The sequence below is a fragment of the Manacus vitellinus genome, unplaced genomic scaffold (assembly GCF_001715985.3).
Source record: "Manacus vitellinus isolate BGI_N305 unplaced genomic scaffold, ASM171598v3 scaffold_34_pilon, whole genome shotgun sequence".
Taxonomy (NCBI): domain Eukaryota; kingdom Metazoa; phylum Chordata; class Aves; order Passeriformes; family Pipridae; genus Manacus; species Manacus vitellinus.
This window is the reverse complement of record NW_021940488.1, coordinates 3,145,789-3,151,372: the sequence shown is the minus strand read 5'-3', so window position 1 is coordinate 3,151,372 and position 5,584 is coordinate 3,145,789. Positions and strand designations below refer to the sequence as shown.

Below are 5,584 nucleotides of genomic sequence, written 5' to 3'. Positions count from 1 at the left end.
CTGTGATGGTAATTGGTGAGTAATCTTTCAACCCACAAGCCTTTTATTGTACTTTCTCTCTGCTGGCCAATTGAGCAGGGGAGGGATAGAACAGCTTTATGGGCACCTGGCATCCAGCCAGGGTCAACCTCCCACACCTCCCAGCTGTCCTTCCTCCCCAAAAGATTGAACCCAAGTGGAAACTAGCTGCTGCCCATGTAGGAGAACCATGGTTTGGATTAAAACTTATTAAAATCTGTGAAATAAAAGAATTTGCTTTGATGCTTAACAATTTAGCCAATGGTGATCTTCATCCTGATCCTCAGCTGGCAACAACAAAACAATGGCCATCAGGAAGCCAGTGTCAAACAGTTACACTGAATTAGTGCCATTAAGAGCTAAACCACGTAATTAAACTCAGCACTAAAAAAAAAAAAAGAAAAAAAAATAGATAATTTTCCACTGGGGAAACACATCCATGGAGCAGTGGGACAGCTGGCTCCCCCTGGTTTGGCTTCCCAGTTCACCTGGGCTCTCATCCCAAAAACCAGGTGTGCAAGTACAGTAGCTATTCATGCCCTTCATTACATTATTTGATAGGTTAAGAATTTCAGCAAGTCAATCATCCTGCTTCCTCATTTGTTAAAACGAGTTAAATACAAGTTATTTAAAACATAGCAATGCTGTTGCTATTTGTGTCATTACAGCTCAACTGCACCGTTTCTTCTATTAACTTTTTATTCTGTGGCTCGAGGAATCATATGTGGTCAATGATAACATCACATAATCATTTTTAAAAAACTACAAGCAAAACAAGGTTAACAATGTAGGGTATAAAAAGAACACTTTTATTCTATGAGGAAATATATGCAAAATGTTCAGAGAATGGAAGACAGAAACAAACCCTGTTCTGTCACTCTGAGGGAGCCTTGAATGACAGGAATAAAATCCTATTTGATACTGCACACTTTATTATATGTTTCTCTGTTTTAAATTGCTACTTTCTAATCTCTAAACCTTATTTTGTACAAGTATTTGAAACTTTTTATTCAGGTGGATCATCAGAAAAATTATGGTAGAATATCTGCTCCCTCCTTTTACTCATTTGATGTTGCTCTGGAAGCACAATGCAGATTAAAAAAATCATCTGGGACTTGTAATACTGAAGACAACAGTGAGAGGCTAAAAAATCCTGGGTGCACTCAAACCCCATGGTCTGAGCTGAGAGCAGATGGGGGTTACTCTCAGCTGCCTGGGATGTACAGACCTGCTGCAGTTCCCCAGCTATTGATCCCTCAGTGCCCAAAGACAAATGCCTTCCAACTGACAAGTACTCTAGGAAGGGTTTCACTGAAGTCCAGTGGCTTTTGGCATGTCACAACACTGAACACATTTGTGGTACAGAGAAGAGATGGGTAACAGAACTGTCCAAGAATAATTGTAAGGTACCCATCTTCATAAAGCCCTTTGACTTTCAGGAAAACTGTGGCTGTTATTTTGTCATGGTCAGATTATGAGAGGTTGCCCTCTGAGGCAACAGGAACCCTGTAATTGCTCTTATGCCACGGTATGTGGCTCAGAAGGAGTGCACAAGCGACAAACTGTGACGGTTTATCACCCTCATGGTCCCAAGGCCAGCTCTGACCTCACTTCAAATTGCTTCAAAAGTAAGACTGGCTTAAAAATTCTTGTTCCTCCTTTGCCATTCTGGGCTGTTTCTCACTTCTTGCCCTCTAGGTAGACAAGAGTAGTAGCACTGTACAAGGCCCTGAACACAAGGTCACTGAAGAGATACAAATTGCAGGATCAGTATTGTTGAAAGATTGTTTTGTTCACATCATTCACATTATTTTATATACTCATTTCTGTGCACAAGCGAAATGACAGCAGTAATCCATGGCCAGAAGCAGCAATGGCCTTTGAAAACAATATGCAGTATAACTACACCTTGAGAAGTATTCTTCATAACACCACAGAATCATGGAATCATTTAGATTGGAAAAGACCTCCAAGACCATCAAAGTCCAACCTTTGACTGAATACCATCATGCCCACTAAATTATATGGTGAAATGTCATGTCTACTCATTTTCTGAGCACTTCTAGGGCTGGTGACTCCACCACTTCCCTGGGCAGCCTGTTCCAATGCTTTAAAACCCTTTCTGTGAAGAAATTTGTCCTAATATCCAACCTGAACCTCCCTTGGCACAATTTGAGGCTGTTTCCCCTTGTCCTGTCGCTTGTTACTTGGGAGCAGAGGCTAACCCCCACCCGGACACAACCTTCTTTCAGGGAAGACAGTGTGACAAGATCCCCCCTGAGCCTCCTTTTCCCGGGCTGAACAATCCCAGTGCCCTCAGCTGATCTTCATCAGACTCGGACTCCATACCCTTCCCCAGCTCCATTGCCCTTCTCTGGATGTGCTTCAGAACCTCAATGTCCTTCTCGTTGTGACAGGCCCAAAACTGGACACAGGATTCCAGGTGTGGCCTCACCAGTGCCCAGCACAGGGGGACAATCACTGCCCTGGTCCTGCTGGCCACACTATTGCTGACACAGGCCAGGATGCCATTGGCCCTCTTGGCCACTGGGCACACACTGGATCATGTTCAGCCACTGTTGACCAGCACTCCCAGGTCCCTCTCTGCCTGGCTGCTCTCCAGCCCCTCTGCCCCCAGCCTGTAGCGCTGCAGGGGGTTGTTGTGTCCCAAGTGCAGGACCCAGCACTTGGCCTTGTTGAACCTCAGCCCATTGCCCTCAGCCCATAGATCCAGCCTGTCCAGATCCCTCTGCAGAGCCTTCCTGCTCTCCAGACTTAGCCCCAACACTGAGCCCTGGGGAACATCACTGGTGACCAGCCAGATTTAACACCACTCACCAGAATTCTCTGGGTTCAGCCAGCCAGCCAGTTTTTTACCCAGTGAGCAGTAAAGCATTATAAACACCGTGGCAAAATAATTCTGAATCCACCACCATCAGCATTGTGGCTAATGCATTGTCCACTGTTGCTTAGGTTGAATTGGGAAGTGTCCTACAATGCCATCCTATTTGATGGATGTTTTTAGAAATGTACCTTTGATTGCTACTGAGCAGCCTACTCAGTTGCTGTAATCTTGCAAATTCAGTTGAAATAAAGAAAAAGGCATTGATTCTGTGCTTTGCAAGTCAAAGATAAAATCATACAAGACATTCCAGAAAATGGAGGCGGAGGGTGGGGGTTTCACTGGAAAAAGCTACTGGAAACAATTAATTTGTATTACTGTTATCTTGTTCTACCCTCACATTTTGTGGCCTTCTTGGTTCAGGTTTGGCAGACACATTAGAGATGAAATACTTTAACAGTCTAGAGATACAGTGTTCTTTCACAGCACTCTAGTCCATTACAGCCAGGCAACTAATCCATGGCATGCTCTGGCTTTAAACAGCCATCCACGACAGCTTGGTGGAAAAAAAAAAGAATATCTGAATTTTATTTTATTTTTTTCTTAAAGCTGTACTTGCTCAGAGTTTTCAGTTTCAAAGTACAAAACAAGCACATAATCTGTCAGCTAATTCAGATTTATTTTTTTTCCCCAGACAGGAGTTAAAACAATTAACATGGAGCAACTAAAAAAACTTAACAAGATTCCACAGAAGTCGAAAGGAGATGAGACCTTCTGTAACTAGGGGAGTGGACAGCTGTTAAAGCAATATCTCAGAACATTATAAAAAACTAGGTGTGGTGATAACTAAAATTGCCAATGAAAAAAAAAATATCCCTTAAATTGTATATATTGGCCTGTGGCTGCTGATAATTCTTCACACTAAAGAGCAAGGCTTTCAAGATGATAGATTCAATGTACTGCAGGCTGGCAGTCTCAGCACCAGAAAAAATACATAGCACATCACCCAATGAGTTTCAGGAAAAACACAGATCATAAAATATGCATATGGTGATTAAGCTAGTTATTAAATGAAATCTGTTTTAGCAGTTTTACAAAATAGTTTTCCCTCAATTTGTCCCATTGCTGTGACCAGAATCACATCAGAGCAGTCACTCTACAGCTCTGTGCTCCTGTCTTCAGCACTTACTAGAGCAAATATGTGTGACCACAATTTCGTGTGCTTGGAAAAAAGGTGTATACAAAGATTTAATGCACAGGCTATGGCACCGAATCCCAAATGGCATCTCTGACCACCTCAAACATATTATTTCTCTTTTTAGAAATATGGAAAAATCTGTTTCTTCTTCTTCTTTAAATATGGAAAAATATTCAAAGGTGTCTTCTTGATCAAAACCTAAACAATGTAAATTCCAATAACAGAAAGCCCTCTCTTTATTAATTTTTATCATCCTATAGTTAAGAAAATTTAAATGTTCCTAAAGTGAAGAGTCAGAATTTTGGCTTATAGCTTTTCACGGAATTTTTGCAAATTATTTTTCAAAACTTTTTTTTCACAGAACTCTTTGACAGAGTGATGGTACCATAACAGAAGAGGTAAACTCTAACTATTAGAACAGATTATCATCAGCATTTCACATTTGCAATAGAAAGTTTCGATAAAAGGAGAAAGAATTCCATTGCAATGTAAGAACGTAGATTTATCTAAAATATCATCTAATAAAATGAGGGCAATCCTTTGTTTAATGAATTCCTGAAATCAATAAGAAACATTCGAATCTTGAAATTGTGTTGTAATTCCACTCCATTCTTAAAGGCTTTTCTATACAAAGAACTTGACTAGAACAGCTATTACAAAATAAGATAACTATTCTTGACCAGCGTTTTGTGTGCAGATGTTAATCATAGATTGTTTTTATTATTCTAAAAAGGAGTCTCTATGGAAAGTTCTATGGAAAGTTCTCCAAGAATAACTGCTAAACTGAGCATCTCAAACAAATTCTTCCATGTGAGCCTCTATGTGCTCTTTAATGAAAATATTTTTGCTACATTCAACTTTAAAAGATTAAAAATATGGAGAGCAGTCTTGTACTCTTCTAACAAGGTACTTAACAGTACTTTTAAGAATCTCATTGTTCAGCAATCTACAAACAGAAAAAGGGTATATATTAAATGAACTGTATGCATTACAACCACTTTTCCAGTAATTATGTGAATGCTTTCAGAATACTGACGTTTAATTTCTGGTGTTTCCTGCAGTTGTATCAAGCAAGCAGAGAAACCATGATCTAGATATTGAAATAAAAGAGGAGAATGGAAAGCAAATATGAACTGTACTACAAAAAGTCAGAGAAATGTGAGGGAGACAATCCTTTGCACTAGGCATTTGCTTCGCTTGCAAGACAAATGAAACAGTGAAAAGAAAAAAGGAACTTTACTCTGACCTCATGCTTACATAAACCCTGTGGATTTTAGTGAATTTACTGTGGTATAAGAATGATGTTTACAAAATACAAATTAAAGCTTATATGTAAATCTATGTGTTTGGCCAATTAGAACTGAATGTTTACTGTGGTGGAAAGGTTATGGTACAGGTCTAAACTTCATCCCATCATCTAATGGGATACCTTCTCCTTCCAATTAATCTCGTCATTCCCCTTCATTGATTCGTTGCCATTACATAGAATGATAGAATGGCCTGGCTGGAAGGGACCTTAAAAATCA

General features: G+C 40.0%; 1 protein-coding gene across 1 annotated transcript in view; it reads right to left on the bottom strand.

The window, feature by feature from the left end:
• The window catches only part of MRPL39 (mitochondrial ribosomal protein L39), a 19,682-nt gene that overhangs the window by 13,534 nt on the left and 564 nt on the right, over positions 1 to 5,584 (bottom strand). The gene's annotated exons all lie outside the window — the stretch shown is intronic.